At 33.6% G+C, this 22,020-nt stretch overlaps 1 protein-coding gene across 2 annotated transcripts in view; it reads left to right on the top strand.

The window, feature by feature from the left end:
- The window catches only part of LOC118185934 (uncharacterized), a 166,755-nt gene that overhangs the window by 11,413 nt on the left and 133,322 nt on the right, over positions 1-22,020 (top strand). The window contains exon 1 of one of the 2 annotated variants that reach the window (XM_035355908.2): positions 10,538-10,655. The exons of the other annotated variant lie outside the window; for it this stretch is intronic. The gene's annotated coding sequence lies outside the window, so the exon portion shown is untranslated. Of the gene's footprint in view, positions 1-10,537; positions 10,656-22,020 lie in introns of those variants that run through there. 2 annotated transcript variants of the gene reach the window in all.

The following is a 22,020-nucleotide window of genomic DNA, read 5'->3' as shown; positions in this document are numbered from 1 at the left end:
ATTAATGCAATAGACGCCGCTTAATTTTATCGTGGTTAATGTTGTCATTCGGATAATATCGATTTACCGAAGTTCTGTCTGTATATATGTAAAAACATGAAAATTACGTCACTTATTTTGATCGTCAATCAGTCAATACGAACAAATTATTACATAAAAATTTTGTTACCTAAAATAAAGTCTCCGAATGAAAGATATATTCGCCAAGTAAGGTCAAAATAAATCATAAAAATTGCCAAGTGACAGAGAAATTTCGTCAAGTCGCCAGATATTTTGGTTTCAATTTTACTCAACCATTTAAAACTAGGGAAAGGAAAAATAAACCTTAGTTTAACCTAGACTTTCATTAACTCGCTACCGATTTAACAGAAATACATCATAAAAAAGATACTTGGTAGCATAATGTCACCTAGCTACATGCCATATCGTATATTTACGGGTGGATTCCTAAGTTCTATATAGTATCTTGATGCTATGCATCCTGCTGGATGGAATAAAGTAAATATCAGTTAAAAAAATCACCCTCACAAAAGTGCTTTTATAGAAGCAACGCAATGTGACGCCTTAGCTCATGGCAAACACAAGCTAGAAAGAATCGTAGTTAACTAAGATTAAACAAATGGCTTGAAGATTGGTTGTGATGCAACCACGCTTAAGCCTTGTTTACGGAGAATCTTTCGCTGATATGATGACGTAAATGAAATGATGCAATCATTTATTTCTTGTGTAAGCTTCACGAGAAAGAAACAGGCGCATGCAGTATATTTTAAACATTATATCCTCTGCCCTACATTTCTGCCAAGTTTATTTCTCAAATTTTGGGCAAATCTGAGTCCGATTATGAGGTGAGATTAAACGTTTGACATGCTTAGAGGAAGGTTCATTGCTATATCACACTGCTGCTCAACCAGCATAGTGGTTGTTGAAGCTGACTGCCTTATGGATGGACCTGAGTTCGAATCTCGAAGAAGGTGCGGATATTTGTAAGTGTATAGTGTCTACGTGGCAAGGGGACACACGAAATACACGGTGAGCAGAAAGTCCACTAGAGAGATTGGTGGTAGGGAACACCCCGGTGTGTCTCCCTCAAAACTGGGGTGGAATTTTAACGGTTAGCTAGGTTCAACAATACCTGAGTCACTTGAGGAACTACAGGGATGCCAGCCTAGCTTCTACTCGAACCTGTTATAGCATATTCCACCAATGGCAATGGAAAAGTTCTAATGCAGTGGTTCCTAACCTTTTTCGCCCTATGCATTCCTTTCACCATTGCTAGAAGATAACTCCTCATCTTTCCAAAACTAAAAAAATATACATTAATTTAGAGCTAGAAGATTTTTAACGTGTATTATAAATTAAACAAGAAAAAGTATAGAAAGTGTTGATAAATACCACAACTTGAATAAAATATAGTTTTTATATTCATAAACTAAAATTAAATACTTGACAAGTAAATAAAAGACTAAGAGTATTCCTCCCTAATATTAGGTGTTTGGTGTATTTAATTATGGCAAAGCACACTAGGGCTATCTGCCTAAGGGGAGGGATGCCTTTCGTGGAGGACTTTCTAAGGGAAACTGGCTCGTATACACGTTACACATGGGGAAAACCACGAAAACGCCCATGCAGCCAGCCCGTTCGCGGGATTCGAACCTCGGACCGAACTACCAGTGTTCAGCGACTTTACCGCTCGGCCGCTGGTGGGCCCTGTGCTTATTTTCAGAAAAGTTTTGTACATGTTACAAAAAATAAAATAAAAAATCGCAGACTTCCCCTAACATTAGGAATTTCCCCTCTTGTTGAGAATAGTGTTTTAGCGAATCAATCTCTTGTTGAGAATAAGTTTCAGCAAATAATAAAACAATGTATGCCAGCACTCGATCGATAATTCTAAACATATGCTGCTATTAAAAATTTTGTGATTTTACTGTTGAATTTTATGTGGCGTTAGGTGCGAAGAAAGTGATGTTAGTGATTATTAAGTTAAAAAGACAAAAAAAGTTGTGTTAGCGAAAGTGAATCCAAGAGCAGATTGGTAAACTGAGAGTTTAGCGACAATTTAAAAAAGCCTTAACAAGCCCAATAGTGGGATGTTAAAACCTGAATCATTTCAAATTTTCTTTTTGTTTTTGTCTTTTTGCGTTACCTTTATTTCATTCCGGAACAACTGATATATGTGCCATATTTCGTACGATATTTAAATCGCTAATCATTAAGGAAGTAACCATAACTCTTACGATATATTTTTATCTGGAGTGATAGCAGCGGACATTATACATGCTTTACGTATCGTTAGCTTGCCTTTAGCTGACTTCATGTATTTCCAGTTCGGCATTTTATAAATGTGATGTGTAAATTAATATGTTAATGTAAATTATTATGTTAATATAATAGGAGCCGCTGAATTTGATCACATCTGACTACGGCTATTTAAGATAACATTAATCGAATGATAACATTAACCCATGAAAGGAAAAAAAATCCTTCAGAACAGTTATGGAATTTAACTTCTTGTTGAATTAATATAAATTCAACAAGAAACATATAAACAAGTACTTTCACAGAATTAGAGTTAGAAAAATGAAAAACTTTGTTTATGAACCGTTTAAAGTGTCTTTAACACAATATTTCATTTATAAATTATTCATGAAAATTCAATTTGACCGATACTATACCCTTAATCTTAACACTCGGAAAGCATCCCTTTTTCCCTAGAAGAGAATATAGAAATATTAATTTTAAGAATTGAGCAAAAAAGCAACATCAGTTTGGTGTAGATATTTTCAGGAGATTTGTCCCTCCCCCGAAGGAGCAGGAAAAAATTTATGCAGATTTTTTTCTTGCTCCTGAAGAAAAGGGAGTTTTGTCTGATTATCTTCAAAACCAACAGAGTTATTCGAAGTGTAAGCCAGACTAAGGCTGTTTTTTACCTCATTTTAAATAGTTGACTAAACTCGTAAATAAGCTGTTTAGCGACATGACCCCCAACTTAGCGACATTTTACTGACACTTAGCAATTTTTATAATCTATTTTAACTTTATTTGGCCACTTTACTTCATTAAAGAAATTTTTAGCCCAAAAATCAATTAGTTTTGAAACGCAATTTTGCGATGTTTTATTTTAATACGTTTTTTTAATTTTTTATTCAAGTCTGTTGCTATTCGAAAAAAATTTATATTTATCTTTCAAATTAAATCTGTCTGCTATTGATGAACAAACGGAGCTATTTAAAAGCAATAGATGCAGTTCTTAAGACTATTATTCTTTTACCTTCGAATAATCTGATTCAGTTAAATAAATATACATTTAGTTCATGATATAGGTAATTTAATGCATTAAATATTTTTTTTTCAGAATTGCATTACATATTTTTCAATTTGCGTCTATATACAAGATACGCAACGTTCCCATGTTAGGCTAAACGTATATTAATTTAGTATCATTTTTAAAAGCTCCGCTATTTCACTTGGGCCATCTCTATTGGTAATCTATCTATGTTCATAAAGCATGTTAAACTCTAAAACAGCCCTTCTGAGTGAACGCTAGAATCTGAACTCTTTCGGATTTCCATCCCTTTTTTATGCTTGTTTCCTCTCTCGATAATATTGCGATAATATTAACAGAATAGCTGATCGCAATAAGTAATTTATTTTCCATGTTTTCGTATACAAATGGTGGTGTTGGTGTATTGAGAATGCGGAAAAGCACACTAGGGCTATCTGCCTAAGGGAAGGGATGCCTTCGTGGAGGATTTTCTAAGGAAAACTGGCTCGTATACACGTTACACATGGGGAAAACCACGAAAACGCCCATGCAGCCAGCCCGTTCGCGTGATTCGAACCTCGGACCGAACTACCAGTGTTCAGCGACTTTACCGCTCGGCCGCTGGTGGGCTTATACAAATGGTGGGACTTCGAAAAATCAATAACAATACCTCAATGATAACATTAACCTCGATCACATCAAGCGGCGCCTATTGTGTTTAATTACCTTTTCTATCTTTACTTATTTACTAACTTCATAAGTCGTATAAAGTACCGACTTCGAGACTTCTCTAATTTATGCACTAAATTGCTATTTCGAAAGCAATTTTAAATAATGGGAGACATGTTTCATTGGGTAAATAAATAAATCGTCTTAATCTTCCGCTTTCTTTACGCCTCAAAAAAGGCATCTGAATAAATATTTCCGGTCTCAAGTGTCATAACAAGCGAAGTAAAACGTTTCTGCCAAACATACTCAAAAACATCCAATTTCCGAGTTTCGCTTCCGATAGCGGCTTTCTAACTTTGGAGAATTGATTTTCCCAATTCGACAAAAGATTGAGGAAAAGAATCGTTTTCCCTGTTACATCACTTCCGCCGAGAGCATTAGTGTGATTCGTAATCGTCAATGTAATCAACTGATGCTCGTTTTGACCTAGATCGCATCAAATCAGGCCGTTTACGAACGCGTGGATAAATTAAATCTGCACATCTATTCCACCATTATATAAATAAACAATTCGCTTTTCTCTGCATATATCGGAACTTGTTTTTAATTTGAAAGTTTTATGTAATTATGAGCTACTTCCTTTGAAACTAAACAAAACATAAACAGGTATTGCTGAAGAAATACCCCATTTCGAGTTTCATTTTTGTTGTTTTGCATAAATCATTTTAAAACAGACGACAGCATGCCTACGGAATGAACAAACTCGGAATATTTTTAGTATGCTGTTTGATTACTTAAGTATATATGAGCGGAAAGCAAAATTGCATTTTCTCTAGTTTCTGTCCCGCTTTTCTGTAGAATACGTTTGTATTCTTTGTTGAAGCACTTTGCGTTGACTTCATCACCGGTTCCAAAACTTCTTAAGGTTGCGATTCAATGTATGCTACTTGCAGTTTGTCACTATGCATGTACATAAAAACGCTCGAACAATAAAAAAGGCGTTATAATGAAATAATAATCCGTAATTAAACATATTGAATTAACAGTTAAAGAATTTTGAATTAAATCTACTTCATCGATAGCGCATAAACTGCAATAAAATACATGCGCTCTTTAAAGTTCACTATATTTATTTACCATAGCGATACTTCGGCGCTACGTTCACTTAACAGCATTAACATTCATTTTATAACTCAGAGTGCACAAAAATTATATCATCTAAAGAATTAACACAAGTTCTATTCAAATACTATAATAAATCTAAAATGGTGTATAAAAGAAATTAAACAAATAAAGAAGAAATAGTTTTTCGCAGATGATGCAGCGCCGCTTACCTGATGCGCATGCACTACTAATTAATTCAGTTCGCACTTCGCGGCAAGGCAAAAATACATAAAAACTCAAAATATTTTCATTAAAATTTGAAAGCTACAAAAAAACATAAAACACCAAATACAGTTAAAACAATTTTTACAATTAAAATTACAGTTTCTACGCCTAAAAAAGCTAATAACTTAAATGTTAATTCCAGAATGAATTAAGCATAATTTAACTCGCAATAATAAAAGAAGACGTTACTTTGTTGTTGCGAAGCTTAATTTCTCTAGATTGGCACAAATCCACTATTCTGCTAAGTTTCAAATGTAAACAAATATGGCTGCCATGGTAATCAGAAATTAGGCTTAGCCGCATTTAAAAACTTTTAAATTGTCGATGATTCCACAATTATTGCATGCAGGTTAACTAAAAGCATAAAAATATTAACCAGAACAACATAATTCAATCATTTTTAAAGCAAAAAAGGCACAATTTACAAGCATATAAGAATAAAAAAACTGAGCTCACTGAGCCGAGTAAGAGAGTAATTCACTATAAGCTCTTTTATTTTCTATTTCATTTGGGAACTTCATCTATCTGTCCTAAAAATAGCGCTTAAGTCTAAACTGCGTCATTCAAATTAATCATGCGATCTTGCGGAACCGTTAAATGCAGATGCCTCTTGACCAATCACCGAATTGTAAACCATAACTAAAAACTGACTCCCTCACTTCTTTCTATGAACTTATGAGTCACTTTCGCTTAAGCTTTCTTCCAGGCCAAAAGCTTCGCAGCTACCTTCTTTGTTCAAGGAATATGTGCTGATCTAACAAAAATATAGAGCGCATAAGACGCTCGTCCGTATGTGAACTAAATATTGCGAATTCTGACTTGTTTTCCTCAATAATAAAGTTATCTTGAATCGGGACATGTTTGCTTTGCCACGTTTCTTCGCTACTCATCTATTACGCCACCGCCGTGCTCCAAGTCATTCATTTTATATCATATATATATATATATATATATATATATATATACACTTTTGGTGAGGCCGATTGAAACCAAAATGAGAGGTGCACATCTACATGTTATAGCAGTCCTATGTGTAAAATTTCAACGTTCTACTCGTTTATGAGTTATGCGAGATACGTACGTACAGACTATACGAAAAAATCTCTTCAGAATTCATTTCAAATCAGTTTTATAATTTTTTTGGGGGGAAAAGAGTTTTTTATTCTGTCCTTACGTAGAGATGTCACGCAAAAGCATCGTTAAGTTGCATTCGATAACGGTCAAAAATGGATATTTTCGTTGAAATATGACACCCGAAATTTTTCGTGATTACAGTACTTCCTTTTTACTTCGTACAAGGAAGTAAAAACATAATTTTAAAATATTATTCAAATTTTGAATTCAATTTATTTAAAGAAGGCGGAATGATATAGAAATGGTGAAAAGGGTGCAGTGGGCCAAAAAAAAATTGGGAACCACTGCTTTACATGATATACCAAATTTCGTTTTTACACTCTGTGTGGAGAAAAAAAAATTGCTGTGCATACGAAGAAATAAAAATATTTGATGTGGTCGCATAACTTCTGCTAGTTCCATGTTTTAAATAGCAATGGAATTTAAGTAAAGTATTACTTCCGGCTGATAGTTTGCAAACTAAATCTAGTCTGCCATTCCGATAAATAGAAATATTTGTAATACGATATTTTGAATTACATTTTACTAGATATAACTGACCATGTGTTAAAACTGGTTTTTCTAAATTTATATCAGCATAATCAAATGTTGGTCCGTGTATTTTTAATTAATAATATTATTGAATAACATATAATTTAACTGGTTTTTAATTTAAGTTAAGTGTTCGTAATATATTAAATATCTCTAATATTTAAAATAAATACTTTGAAACGAGTACCATAATTTAATTTTCTTCTATGTCATTTCTATGATATCATCAAACATAAATTCATATCTATCTGCATATATATCCATGCGTTGTTTAGGTATCAGTAAACAATGCTCGTTCAAATGCAACAATATATTATTAGATATGAAGGGTTTATATATATACAACAATAAATTATGTTGATTTCTGAAAACCTGTTACGGCCTTTAACTAAACTACAACTTCCGGGTGTCCAATTTAACCCAAATTTCAGTCAGTTCTTTATATGAATCCAATAAGCTTAAATACGAAAAACAAATTTTTCTAAGAAGAAAAGATATAAGAAGACGAAATACATATATACACACAATAAGACATCATTGTAAAAATAGTAAAAACTGGTAAAAATAGTAAAAAGTATGGGGACCTATTTCGTATTTACTCACTAAAAATTCGCTTACTCACTGAAAACATGACCTCCCTTACATATGTATATAGGTTGGCGGGAGGCCAAAAACTCTTTCCAGTCTGAAAGCCCAGTATGATAAATAAGCTGTTTTCAAATAGCATATGTTTCCCAGTGGATTTTGCTCCTGGAATTTATTTACTACTGTTATTTTCTTGAATTATGTTTTCTATTAAAGAATACAAAGGTTGCAAAAAAATGTACGATTTGCAAACATGTTTATTGATTAGAATTCCTTCAATGTCATTTCCTGATCCCTTTTTGACCCGAATGAAGCAGGTTTTGTACAATTTTGCATAAATATATTTTTTATTAACTAAACCAATTTATCTCATTGTTTCATTCTACATAAATTGAAACTTTTTCTTTCACAAATGTGCTTAAACTACTTATTGACTTGAAGAGTTTTTACTAACAAATGGACTTTTTTTTTATTTTGGAGAATAAAGTTGAGAACTAACTATGCCAGTTTTATTGCTCAAAACATGTATTTTTAAAGTCACGATTTCACCCAAAATGGAGCTTCTATAATAAATGCAAATTCCAAGAATATTCTATTACAGTCATTTTTTTAAGAATTAAATTCAGAACATGAGTTTTCATAAGGCGCACTGTGACCTATATTAGATAAAAAGAAAATCGGGTGATCTGAATTTTTTTCCACAGCTGAATAAAATTAAAACGAGGAGTATACGAATAAAAAATTGGAAATTGCTTTTACGAAGATGTAACAGGAATCTTATACTATAATAATATGTGTCATCCTGTCGTTAACGGCCTTTATCTTAAATAAGAAATATCCCTTCAGTTGAGCATCATAAAAGAATTTATTTTCAGCTCATAGCCTCCTGTTAACTATATACTGAATAGTCATAAAAAAAAAAAAAAAAAAAAAAAAAAAAAAACATCCTGCTATATCAAACACTAGCGACCAATCCGTTCAATCAATCGAAATGAAATTTCAGATATTACTATTTAAAAACCATGCGCTCGAGAATATGATGAGTTAAAACAATAGAGCTTTCACAATTACGATTACAGTGAAAATAATTCGAAATTTTCGAATGACAACATCCATTTTTTTTCTGCGCATATTGATCAACGTATTGAAAAACCATAAATGGCGTTGGGACGATAAACGTATGATGAAAATTGTAGGGGTGAAAACATTTCCAAAGGAGAACATTGCAAAGAACCAATGATAAGAAAGGAGAGGGGATTTTTTTTTATTGGAATTAACAAGCTTTCAAGACGATAAAGCATTGCGTGCGAGAGATCGTTGACAACAATAACGAACGGAACATCTCAGAAGGAATCTGTATAACGTCACGTTTTAGGGCATGTTTCAATTCTGACAAATCTCGTGGATTTCATGTGCATACCTTAGATTTCAAATAATCCCGGAACCAGAAAAATCCATCGGAGTAAGTTGAGGGATCGCGTTGTCTATGAGACTGTAAAGTTACGGGAGATGACTCTATTTTGAAACGTTGTATACATTGAAAACTTGTAATTCGTATAAAAGTTTTTTCTTTCGCCTTTCTTGTGCTGTGATTGGTTCATGACAATGCTCTTCTTTGCAAAGGTTTTACGCCAGCAACGGTCGCTCTACGTATATCTTTCCAACACCATTTATGGTTTTTAACAGCGCTGATCAATTGCGCAGGAAAAAATAGATGTTGCATTTTGATAATTCACAAATTTTTTTCATTGTAACCGTAACCGTGAGAGCTCTGTTGTTTTAAATTATCTCATAACTTCAAATAACAATACCTGAAATTTCATTTCGATTGGTTGGGCGGATAGGTCGCTAAGGTTTCATATATCGGGAAAGTTTTTTTTTTTTTTTTTTATGATCACCTTGTATTTCTGCCTGTCAATTACCAGCTCAAGCAGCTATAATTCTTTCGCCGTTTATCGGCGGCTGTGCTTGTTTCACATTTAACCGCCAACTGCCAAGAGCATCATCATTTACATATTGAAACCTCAACAATTGTACATCTGATGAACGGTTAACGGTTACGAAGATATGCCGTTAATCGCTCACGATGGCCGAGCATGCCATCTGCATTCGTTAGCGTTCAATTAAAAAGTACGGCTCAACCCCCCCCCCCACACACACAAACACACGTTAAACATTTTATTTTGAAACAGGAGACGTGGAAAATGTATAATGCTCTCGTCGGTCTCGAACTCTGAACGTTCCGATTTCTAGCTGGGCGTGCTTTCCAATTACATCACGAAGGCACGCGGTAAGGAGGGAAAAGATACCTCACAAAATGAGTAGAAAAAAGAAATTCAATTGGACGAGATAGAATGTTCCACCTATGAAAAATCAGCAGATCAATTTTTAAAAATTAATTATGCTTTGCTGAAAGTTTGAATACATTTGAGTAATATTCTTACCTGATTTCTTAGAAAGTTAACCTAATTCTTTTGCAAGACGTACTGGGATCACTCCACCATTCATTTTTCAGTGTTAAATTTTATTTATTTTTTAAGATAAAATGACTAAAATTTCTTTTGGATAGTCATATTGAAAGATATTCAGTAAAACTGGACGATCTACAAAGTTTGTACCTAAATTTCTTTCAAAATTCTAAATTTGTCTTTAAAATCATCTAACAAGCTAATGAAGCTTGCCAAACGTCTCTTTTAAATCTTAAAGTAAGTAAATTATGCATAATCCCAACTATATATTACATCCAGAAGTTCATTTTAGTTACCAGCTGCTGAATTTCATATAAAAGCTTTTTCTTTTTCCAATTTCTTTCATTTCTCTTGTACGTGTGGCAGATGTTTTTCCTCCATAAATCCGCAGTCTGATTGGATGCACTAAAAGCTATTAGATAGCTTGCTAAAACGGAATGAAACGGATTGGATGCACTAAAAGCTAAAATAGACTTGAAACAATTAATCACTTGGCGAATCCAATGAAAAGATACATAATTTTTACTGCGTTATTCTCATACTTGTTGGAACAATGAAGATTTCATATTTCAGCTGCTGAGAGTCAGAAGTAGGAAAGTAATACTTTTATACAGGTAAATTATAGTAATTTTATTTTTAAAGCCCAAAGCTTTTAATTGTCTATCTACGTCCTCAGCTAACGTCATGCTTATAGCATACTTATTTCCCTGGATTCTGCCTTTGCATGGTTTTGAATCAAAATTCATTATGTAATTTTGTCCTAATTCTGAAAAATCTGTTTTTGAAACACCGTACTTCCTAGATCTGCTACGTTCTGCATGACTTTAAAACTTATCTCAGATTTTCAAATTTTTATAAGATTTGTAGGGCAGTTTCTTTTTAAAATTTAAGAAACTACTAGTATACAATAGATGCCGTTTAATGAGATCGCGGTTATTCTTATCACTTGGATATTGCTATTGAAGCACCGAAACGCTATCGAACCTGTTTGTATAAGAAAACATGGAAAATGTATCGCTTATTGTAATCAACAATTCGGTTAATGATATCAAAGTATTATTAAATAATTCTTTAAATTGAAGTAAAGTCGTCAGAGAAGTTCAAAATAGATTATAAAAATTTCCAAGGATTAGACATATGTCTCTTAAATTATATTTAATTAGCTGTATAGATTTTGACGATGATGAGACTCGAGTCACTCTTCTTCAGAAGCAAAAACATTTCCGCAGAATTTTACCCTGTTCCTTACTATATATTACAGAAAGAAAAGGGGGAGACAAAAATGGGAAGGGAAGAAAATTCCCTTAAAAATATCTACTCCACACTAAGGTTGCTTTTTTGCCTAACATTAAATTTTACATTTGCATGTTCTCTTCCAGTGAACGAAGATGCCTTCTTAATATTCAGATTAAGGGCGCAGCATTATTTAGATAATTTTCAGAAATATTATGAATAGTTCATAAATTAACTAATGTATTAAAAACATTATGAACAGTTGGTAAAAACATTTTTTTTGGATTTTACTGAGAGAGTGATTATTTATATGTTTCTTCGTGTATTTTATTAAATTACTTTAATACCACTGCTATTTTGAAGAATATGTTTCATCGTTTAATGTTATAATTCTATTAACATTGCTTAAGTTGTAAAAATTGCTGTTGGACTAAAGCGATCACATCAAGCTGCGCCGGCTGTAATTAATTTACACTGTGATACAAATCTTATACACCGATATGAAGATAAAGATTAGATTAACTTTTTTCGTCCTTGTAAGATAATTATTTAACTTCATTTATAAATGCTTGTAATAAGAATAATGGCTTCGTTTGGGAGTGCATTTATATGTGAAGGGTTTTGTTTTTCCACAGCTGAAAATTAATAAATCTAAAAAAGAACCAGATTGACCGATGAGCATCTCTGATTCATGATGCAGTAATTTTTCTCCAAGGTTAGAAGTTTTATTGAAACCAAAAAGTAATAAGGTGTAATAATACGAAATAAGAAGGTTTATAATTATTTATATATATATAGTCGAACTTGGTTATAACGAGCGTGAAAGGCGCGCGATATTTGCTCATTATAACCGAGTGCTCGTAAAAAACGGGTTCGTAAAAAAAAAAAAAAAAAAAAAAAAAAAAAAAAAAAAAAAAAAAAACATAAAAATTTATACATACTTACTGTGGATAAAATCATAAGAATTCATATATACATATTTACTGGAAGCCCTCATTTGTGGAGATACGAGGCCCGTTCTTTTGAGCTATGGGGACACTCGTGTTCAGGTGGGCTGAAGGCAGCCTCCAATTCTTACAATTCTTATATACTTACTATATTATATAAACTTTATTTATTTTTTATTTCTATACAGTACACAAGTAGTTGGCTAATTTGCTTTGAACTGCTTTGTTGTCTCTTTTTTGTGTTATTATGTTTCGGAGAAGACTCATGGTCCGAAAAACATCGTCATTTGCACCCCTGGCTTTGGAAGGTTTTCTGAGCAATCAAGAGCCATTGAGTAGATCGAGGAAGATTCAAGTTGAAATTCTTCATTTTCATCGTTATTATCATCGCTTTCATTATTTTTTTTATCTGCTTTAGCCTGAATTTCAGCTACAGCGTCCTCGAGAGTTGGGATCTGAGAAGTGATAACATTGGCGTCAACAGATATATAATTTTCAAATTCTTCTCTACTCTTTTCCAAATTTTCCAAGACGTCTACTTCTTTCTCAGTGATTTGCCCTTCTTGAGATATGTCCTGTCCAGCATTACGGAAGCAATTGATAATGCATGTTGATGTAACGTTTTCCCATGCATATTTCATTAAATATATCGCTTAGAAGTACGTGACATTAGCATTTGAGGTTGTTCCTGTTTTTTCTCTTCTATCGAGAAGCATCAAAATTAAATGCTTAAGAAAGTTTTATTTAAAACTTCTGATGATCCGTTGGTCCACCGAATTCTACAAGCTGGATAACACTTGTAGAATTCGGTGATAAAAATTCGATTCTCATCACTCCCCAAGGTAAAGGAGGCCGCCGTCACGTATTTGCAGGACTCATCACTATCGCTTGACTTCGGAATGTTAAAAGAAATAAGAAAAGATTAGCTGAGCTGGAGAGGTTAAAGTCAATAGAAATTTTGTAAATCACAAAAATATTGTTCGCTATAACAGGAGTTTTCTCATTAAAAGCGAGTTATGCTTCTATAGACTTAACATTGTATCAACCAAGTATTTTCGATTTTCTCGATGAACCCGATTCTCGTTAAATCGGAGCTCATCATAAGCGAGTTCTACTGTATAAAAGTACGTATTTTTTCTACATGCATCAGAGAAAAATTTAATAAATAAATAAAATAAAAAAATAGGTTTTCATTATACGGGGTGTACCGTAAATGTTGCGACAAACTTCTAGGGCAGGTAGGGCACATCATAAGGATTAAGAATTGCCTAGGAACCTATACCCGAAAATGTCAGGGGTAAGTGGTAGCAGAGGTAGAAGATGGGAAAGGAAAAAAAAGAGTGATTAATTTTAAACATTTATTGTACATGAATATTTAGTAAATAAAATTTTTAATTTAGTTAAAAGTATTTTATTTTATTAAAAAAAAACTGAGGTCTCGCAGCTGCTTTCAGATCGTAAATTAATTTGAGACAACTATTCTAGAACACATATAAAGGCGACCCACATCCCGTTGTTAAGGAGATGACAAAGATGAAAACAATAATTCAGAAACTTGTTCTGAAGTCAGTCTGCTTGTTTTCAGACAAAATTCATAAAATGGATTTGCACGAAGTTTTTGACTTAATGTTTGGTTGGAAACTCTGACTGCAGCTCTATGTCTGCATTCTGACATATCGGGAATTTTTTTCTGCTCAATCCCTAATATTTTCCCTTCTCTTTGAAGTGAGTAATTTATCTACCCATACCTAAAATGACTATACACATTTTCTACATCGTCTGGAAGTTTCATTATATATTTTTGGTACTGCTATTGTTTCCTCCAAATAACTTTTTAGAATGAAGCAAGACACAATAATAAGGTTTCAGACACTTTCTATATTTATTTCTGCTCATTTCCTTGCCCCACTGCGCCGTCTTTTTATTGTGTCATCTCTCGAAACTTTTTGTTTTACTAGACGGTATGAAATAGTGAGCCTAATAGGAATGGAATGTTTAGCTGAAGTGTTTTTGCACCACATCATTAAGGCATCTGGAAACTGATTTTCATAACTATCGGTATCTTTTTTCATGTTAAAAAAGAAAGGGAAATATGTACCATCTTCCTTCGCGCATTTCTCTCCTTTGTATAACTAATTTTATCGTCTTAAAATCGAGAGGGGAAAATTATGCGAGTACTTTAATTTACAAAGAACACGGTTACAGTAAGAACACCACAAATGAAAAATAGTCATACGTTAACTACTGTTTACTATCACAATATGATTTCTTTCAAAGAAACGTACGTTCCAATAACAATACATAGCAATAAAGCATTACGATATGTGGCGGATATTGACTGATATCTGACGGTAACTGAGCTGAAAACGTTTCGCAGACGGCGACAACTCGGGCTCAAACACCTTGTAAAGCCCCAGTGGTACCTCACATGTATGAGTCGGATCGCAGTTCTCAAGAAGAACATCGAAGGAACGAAAGACAAGTGAGGCGACTAAAAGATGCAGATTTTGAAAGATCGAACACATCAGCATATACTCGAATACATAAGGTTACAATAAGTTGGAACGTAAATAACAAAAGTAAAGTGAAATCGAAGGCTTGGAAAGTTCCTTAAATGTGAGAAGACCTGCCACGTCCTAGTTTACTGTCATGTGCCCATTGGGCTTTATTATCACGAGCCGGAAACATCGCGCTTCGTGCACTATATCATCTATACTTGTACGGATAGGGATACGTTCTAGTAGCTTAACGAAGAATCTGCTCAAAATATTTTTCAAATAATAATTGCAAGGGAAAATAAAATTTATTAAACACCAATACAAAATTGCAAATAAAAACTGAATAAATGCATTGAATTAAAATAAAAATGACAGAGGGAATACAATTTATCATTAAACTTATTACCATAAAACTCAGAGGTAAAAATTATATACAGCAGAGAAAGGGGAAAATTATGCGAAAGTTTAAAAATTTTCAAACATAGCGTAAAAAGGCTAGGGGGAAAATATGCTAGGAAATACGGTATGTCAGAACCATTTTTTTTTTAAAATTGATTTGTTGTATTGAAATTTTAAACTGACCTCTAGTTGTAAAACATTTGTGCTTCCAAATGTGAAAATGAAAAGAGTTATCTTTTTAAAACTAAGCAACTGTTCACGCAAAACTGAAAAAATACTCTTAACTCACGTACGTCATTTCAAATCAGGTAAAAATTGACGTATAATCTAAACTGAAGACTCGTCGTTTTAGGTTGGTCTAGAAAGCAGCCCAGACGGGAAAGTGGTTGGTGACCCTGACAGCCGTACCGTAAGAACAGGGTTCAAATCCCGGAGAAGGCATAGATGTAAAATATCTATCCTTTCATAGAAGGTAAGGGTGGTTCTTATTAGGTGCCTCCATAATAAAATAACCACCGCTTCTAGCCTTAGTAGTGGTCAAAGCCTAAAATGGCTAGTGCCTATCATTAAAAAAAATTGGTATACAAATGAATTAAAATGTGCTGCTCTTATTAATTTTTCATTTATTTGGATGCTTATCTGCTAGAAGGAAATTTTTTAATTTCATTTCAATAAAACATGCAGGAACACTATGAATAACTTAAACCAACGTCATTGACTTATAGTCATATTATTATATAGTCATTGTTTCAGCAATTATTTTTAAAATAAATACTTGCTTATATATTCAGAAATGAACTTTCAGTATTATTTTTGCTTTATTAAGATACCATTTAAATCTATTAGAAATAAAATTGCAAAATACATGTGCATTGGTTAAATATTGGTTTCTCAAAGAATCAATAAAATAATTAATTTATAGGGTTCTACTTGATCAGGAACTATTACCCCATCAAATATAGAGCCAATTATCTCTCTGTCTAAGTAACTACGAGCCACGGAAATGTTTTAATGACTTTTTATTAAAGAGAAATTAGAACATCAATGCATGTTCTTTAAAATAAATAATTCATAGGGTTCTACTTGATCAATAACTATTACCCCATCAAATGTAGAGGGAATTATCTTCTCTAAGTAACTACGAGCCACGGAAAGGTTAACTTTTTTATTAAAAAGAAATTATAACATCAATGCAAGTTCTTATGCAAACAGTAGCTGCCATAACTGTGGTGATACAATGAAAGGAACAGTAAATTTCAATTTAAAACGTAGTCCAGTATCAAAGACAACACAATTAAATTTTAATCTAAGCTGGCTCGATTAACTCTACCCATGTAACAAACTTAAATGTCGGCAGCGATAACGCAAAGCCGAATAATTACAAACATATCAGACCTGGCAGGAACTAACATAACGTGCCCGCGAAAAGCAGAAACACAGTCTCTCTTGCAATCCAAAAACCTCAGCTTAAATACTACTAATGAAATGGTTTGCATTCTGATGAGAAAACGGAAAAATTAAGTTATAGTATGGCTAATTTATAAACAGCCGGTTAGTTTCAAATACTAATAACCTAACAAATTATAAGTCAAGAGAACCTACAAAAAATAGCTTTAATTTTACTGTAAAAATAATCACGGTCCTTTTAATGCCGGGAAAAAATATCTATGAACATTATACAGTAAACTGTCGTTACCACGAATCCCAATTGATCGAAAAATCAAGAGCTCATGTTAAAAAAAATTCCTGTTAATTGAGAATTCTAATTTTATTTTTATAGTAGTTTTTCCTACACACTAACTATTTACATATATAGTTACATGCGTACTTCAGTCTATTATTATGTATGTCATCATAAGAAACACTAACAGTACTGTAACCTGAAAAAATGTACTCACAGATTTTTTCCGGTAAAATATGCCTGTTTATTACATTGTCGTAGACGGAAATGTAAATGCCTGATAACTTTACGGCCAACGGTACTCACAAATACCATGAAATTAGCGCTGAGTTTGGATGTTGCAGTAAAACGTCCTAAAGTGTCCATGGCATGTAACACTGGCGGGTGGGCGGATTGATATTGTTCTTCTCTTCATTTTCTTCTGGTAACATTTCTTGCACCTCAGACACAGACACAACTGCTTATACATCAGATTCCAACTTATACATCAGATATACACGGCAACATCGTTATCTATAGTAATAAATTCCTCAAATCTAACACCATGATTCTCAACGTATTTTGTAGCATATTCCATTCGTCAGGTGAAGTGATATCGTTGTCACCATCTAACTGATCAATGGGATAGCGTCTTAATAACTCCAGGCTCTGCTAAAACAGTTCTGTATGTATTGTGATGACATGGATTTCCCGAAAGCGGCGGCAGCATTTATTGCATCAACACTTCAGTTGTCGTTTCCGTCTCCTTTTCAGCATCGCGAATTACAGCTCTCACATCTTGCGATAAGACCTCTTCATAAGGTCAATAATGCCTTGATCCAGAGATTGAACATGACATGTTGCATTTGGGGCCTCTATCCAGATTTTTTCTTAAATGGAGCCTCTCTATTAGCGACAATTGCGCCTCTGAAGTCAAAGGAAATGCAGATCAGTACCTATTCTTCTGTTCTGTTACAAGTGCCTAATTTTATGTTATTATCCTCTTATAATTTAAATGTAACATCTCCGATGTATAACTCCAGAGCTTCTTAGGAAAAAAAAGCATACGGTCGCTTAGGTTTTTCACATTCCAGTTGTTTAGTGTGTAGAAACATTAGGTTATTATGAGGCCGGAGAGATGAAAAATTACCACCGCCTTCGCCGGGAATCGAACCACGGACCTCTGGAATACCGGCCCAGCGCGCAGAACCACTACACCACGAACGCACGCTAGGAAAGCGGGAGATATACCTTATATACTCCCCTTTTTAAAGGATGACTGAGTTTTTTAGGGGACCCAGTCGCCAAATCCTGGGTGAAGAGAATCATCATCCAACACCCTTTTTAGTTCGGGCGCCACTGTAGAGACATTGGGTAATTTTTATCTTGAGGCTAAAAATGTTGAACATTATCTTATTCATAAAAAGATGGAGAAGCCCATTAAGCTAGTTATTCGAAGCCTACCAATTGATTGTCCACCAGATGAAATTAAAGATGAAATTTTGAACTTAGGTTTCAAAATAAAAAATTTTACACAAATGCACCGACTTAGGTCACGCGCGCCAATGCCCCTCTTCCAAATACAGCTTGATAATGTTAAAGGTGTTGAGAAAATTTATGATATCACTTATTTTATGTTGTTCTATGCTCAAATTGTTGAATACAAGGTGAATGGGAGTGTTGTGCAGTGTCATGACTGCCAACACCACCATTCTGATTCTTGTAAATTCAATTCACGCTGCATAAAATGTGCAGGCCCACATAAAACTTCAGACTGTTCAGCTAAGAAATTAGATATTGTTAAGTGTTGCAATTGCCTGGAAACAGGACACGCAGCAAATTACAGAGGGTGCCCTAAGTTCCCGAAAATATTAAAAATATTAGCAATAACAGTAAGGCAGTTATTAAAGTCCACCCAGGTTACTTATGGAATTTCTTATGCAAACATTACCCAAGGTCTTAACGCTGTTCAAAATGCAACGAATTTATATACTCTTGGTCTTGGTAGTTTTGCTCTCTCTTTCTTAGTTTCTTCCCATCAATTTTTTTCATTTATGTAATTTTCTCTTAATTAATTTTTGTCACCATACGTTTTGCACATTACCATGTTTTAACTTACTGTAATTTATTTATAATCAGCATTTCAAGTCCACCAGCTCGAATGTTTTTTCGAGTGCTCAACTTTCATTCATTAAGTACTTGCTTCGTCATATTTTTACAAATTGCTAACTGTTCTAAGTTCCTATCACTCTTTCGCACTTTGATGTGAATTATTATGCCTGCATGATTAAGAACAGCTCAAACTTTCAATCTGAGGTAGGGCCTTCGGCCCAGGCACCCGGGTGTTCTGACACCGCTACACAGGAGCTTCCATTTTTTAGGTAATTTTTGGAAGCAGGAAAGATGAAAAATATGCAACCGCCTTCGTCCGGAATCGAAATACGGACCTCTGGAATACCGGCCCAGCGTGCAGAACCACTACACCACCAAGGCTTGCTAGGAAGGGGGGAGAAATACCACGATCCTGCAGTGACGTCTCTGGTGTCCCATGCATTTTTACCTGTTGCATTTGGGGAAAGAAAGTGAACCATTGCGTTGGTTAAGCTAAAAGACTTTAAGTTCGTGTTAAATGAAAAAATCTGACACAAGGGCCTAGAAAATAGTTCATATTTCGCGATAACCTAAATTTTCGTTAACCAATAACATTTCCTATAATATCATGTACATCTGTGCGAGGACAAAACATTTTTTCATGTTAACCGAGTGCTCGCCTTAAGTGAGTTCGTGTTAAAGGGTATTGCATAAATATGCATCTAGTCTTAAAGAGTCTCATCGAACGAGCTTGCCGCGTGGGCATTTCCGTGGTTTTTACCGTGTGTAACGTGGATATGAGCCAGTTTTCCTTCAAAATTCTTACACGGGGCATCCCTTCCTTTCCGTGTAGTACCAAATGGCATAGCTCGTAACAACAACAACAACAAAAAAAAAGTATGCCACGATTTTGTCTGAGATGTTACCAAAATCTTTGAGGACTTCATAAAAACTCATTAAAAACATCACCTTCAAGAGACCAACCATCTGGGATATAAACACAGATTAAAAACTCAGAAATAAAATTTATAAAGTTGCATTAATATTAAATAATGAAAAATAATTTGGCACCGGCTTTCAAAATTAAGCATAAGCATATAACTATGCTTACCATAATACTTTTTGTTCAAACTAGGACAATTTTCAAAAAATACTCACAACTGAAAATAAATCCTACTAGGAAAAGTTCCTAAGACTGAAAAGGCTAAACAAAGAATATATTAACAAAAAACAACAATGAATTAAAAGAAACGTTTAAATAACTCCACTGAACATAACGTATTATTAAAAAGTTATTATTTATCACCAGTGGGAATTTTTTTTTAAATTTTTTGTTATTATTAATGGCATCGAAAAGTTCCTGTTAATTTTGCAGCTGAGTAAAAGCTTTTATGGTTTATAAAAGCTTTTATGGTTGATTCATCCATTATGCCTCTTTCTTAAGACCCCATGATATACAATTTTTTCGATTTATTATTTTTTCGATTATCGGCAATTTTATCAAAATATTTTTTCGATTCTTGCCGCTATATCTGGCACGCTGAAAATACATATATTCTGTTAATTGAACAAGATCGGACAATGAAATGTTTTTTTTTTTCTTTGAAATGACAGAAAAGTTGTCTTCATTTTTCTAATTTCTTTTTTTTTTTTTTTTCTAATTTCATAATTAGCTGATGACAAAGCTTTTGCACTCACTACTTTATCAAAAATTTGATCTATGTTTATTGTATTATTTGCGACAGTCTCATTAAACGTTTTCATCTTAAGCTTCAATTTCAGACTACATTAATTCTCTGTTGCTTATCGAAATAAAAGATTCTGTTCCACCAAAACTGTTTTCCTATAGTTCAGTGTATGCAAGACATCTGTCATAAAATGCTAGAAACTCTTATAGGATTGTATTGACATTAATTATATACATTCGGTACTTTTTAATATTTTATTAGGAAAAAATGACCAAATTATCAAAACAGAGCAATCCTGGTCAAAGTGAGACGTCTAGTAAACCTATCTATTATAACCAAATTCCTGTGTTTGAGTTGGGGGAAGAATAACTTTTTTTCTCCCTATTATAAAGCTACTCAAAATTACAAAATCTTTCCTAGAATGGTGTGTGGTGGTGTATTTAATTATGGCAAAGCACACTAGGGCTATCTGCCTAAAGGGAGGGATGCCTTCGTGGAGGACTTTCTAAGGGAAACTGGCTCTTATATACGCTACACATGGGGAAAACCACGAAAACACCCATGCACCCAGCCCGTTCGCACTTCGGACCGAACTGACCAGTGTTCAGCGACTTTACCGCTCGGCCGCTGGTAGGCCTTTTCTAGAATGGAAATGGGAACTAATATCGTCAAAAATTTTATTGATTCACGAGCAATCTGCTATTTAAGTCATAAAACTCTTTTTTTTTTTTTTTTTTTTTTTTTTTTTTTTTTTTTTCCCGTAAACTGGTTTTCGCTTCTATTTGGTATTCTAAGAATCTTAAGAGTTGATAATTAATTACATATTCTAAACATGTTTTGAAACTTTAGACGCAATTCGAGTTAAACGCACTTTTAATTTTGCATCATCTTCTAAAATAATATTTTAAAAAGGAAATCTGTCTTAATAAAAGTAATTAGTGAAAGGGAATTTTACTCAGTTTACGTAGAGATAGGAAAACATTTACGAAAAACAATTCTCAAAGTTAAAGGAAGAATAGGAATCATTTAGAGGAAATTTTAGTGTTTCTTCAAATGATAAGTTACAATGTATACCCTTAGGATAAATCTCTTCTTTATTTTTGTCTTTTGAAATTTCCTTACCAAATTTCCATCCGGCTTATTTTAATCCGTGTCACTTGTCAGAAAATGTTAAATGTAACTGATTTTTACAGAAACGTTTAGAAACAGGAAGTGATGATTACTCTCTGATAAAGAATATAGTCGCTTTTCTTTAAAGACCTTTTAAAATTAAATTCTTAATTACAAGTGTCAGATATTATTCGTCCTGAATTACTGAGGAGTGCATTAGTAAAGGGGTAGAAGTGTCCCCCCTTTTCTGAGGAGTGCATTAGTAAAGGGGTAGAAGTGTCCCTCCCTTTTTTGCGTACAATTCGAATTTTTTATTCTTGCTTTTATACACTTTTGTTCTCTTTTTACTTTCT

The sequence above is a fragment of the Stegodyphus dumicola genome, chromosome 12 (assembly GCF_044657685.1).
Source record: "Stegodyphus dumicola isolate Sdum_Otavi_A_Nest chromosome 12, ASM4465768v1".
Classification (NCBI taxonomy): domain Eukaryota; kingdom Metazoa; phylum Arthropoda; class Arachnida; order Araneae; family Eresidae; genus Stegodyphus; species Stegodyphus dumicola.
The sequence above is the reverse complement of the archived record's forward strand: the minus strand, read 5'-3'. Positions and strand labels throughout refer to the sequence as shown.